Source organism: Lactuca virosa, chromosome 1, assembly GCF_052849685.1.
Source record: "Lactuca virosa cultivar CGN04683 chromosome 1, Lactuca_virosa_CGN04683_v6, whole genome shotgun sequence".
NCBI lineage: Eukaryota > Viridiplantae > Streptophyta > Magnoliopsida > Asterales > Asteraceae > Lactuca > Lactuca virosa.
Window position 1 is genome coordinate 23,549,619 of NC_136426.1, and position 1,156 is coordinate 23,550,774.

Sequence of the window (1,156 nt, forward strand, 5' to 3'; positions counted from 1 at the left end):
ATCTTTTATGGTCAATTGCTAAAATAAAAAGTTTGTTGTTTAAAAGTTTGATAACATTTATTATATATCCACAACTTCATTATTATATATTCACAACTTGCAACACAGAGGTTTGTCTTCTCCTTCAATTTTGTAGATTAGGGTTACTTTTCGGCTGCTTCAAATCCACGATTCTTTTCTCTGATTTTTTTTTTTTTTTTTTTTTTTTTATCTATTGCGATCATACTTTCCAAATTGAAATCGTTAATTGGCTGAATATGATGAGAGTTAATCCTGCTCCAGTCTTACGAGCCTTGTATCATTGCATTGCTCAATGGTGATAGACATATTCATAATCTGATTAATCCTGCTCCAATTATACAGAATAGATGTCAAAATGTTATACAAAATTCATAACTTTTTAGTTATAATGAATTTTGGAAGTGATGTGGTTAGCTATTTGATTGATATGATATTTTATTTACCCCTTTTTGTCTGTTTTATCAAATGCTGATATATAATACATGCATCACCATCTGATCCCTCTTTAGCAGCCACTCATCTCATCCTCCATTGATATTTTTTGTTAAATCGTTCAGTAGTTCGTGCTTATTTCTAAATCGAAGTGGTTGCAATCAATGATGTAAATAATTTCTACACTTATGTTTTTCTGTTATTAACTTAAATTGATCACCATCTTCGGCTGAGATTGTGCAAAAGTTTTTGTTATTTTATTTTTATTTCAGTCTATTTTTTAATTTAATGCCCACGGTATCTACTAATGTCTTTACCTAATCAAAAAGACATTTCTACCCGAACTGCCGGTACTAGACTCCTCCTATTAATCACATCAATTAACCTTAATTAACAATTAAGGTAATTACTCCAGTTCAACTAGTCCAAATACTAAACTAATCCTCAACCGGGCAAAATACCATTTTGCCCCTTCCAACCCAACCCTTATAGTTGGCTAAAAGTAAAAAAAATCAAAAGTCAAACCCCTGTTATTTACGTATGGCGTACTACACATCTATGCATGGCATAGAGCACCACGTTGTTGACAAGCTCAAAAAAGGCTATGATGGGCGTAACCTCAGTTACACACGGCGTAACCAGCGGTTCTTCAAAATCTAACTTTAAGGTCTTAACTCATTAAGACCTTTCATCCTAACCTCAA

At 32.5% G+C, this 1,156-nt stretch overlaps 1 non-coding gene across 1 annotated transcript; it reads left to right on the forward strand.

Moving 5' to 3' along the window:
- The first annotated feature begins 253 nt into the window (after positions 1–253).
- Positions 254–343, forward strand: LOC145151868 (small nucleolar RNA U31b). Its single transcript, XR_013732418.1, has one exon. It is a non-coding gene; the product is annotated as a small nucleolar RNA U31b (small nucleolar RNA).
- Positions 344–1,156: the final 813 nt, after the last annotated feature.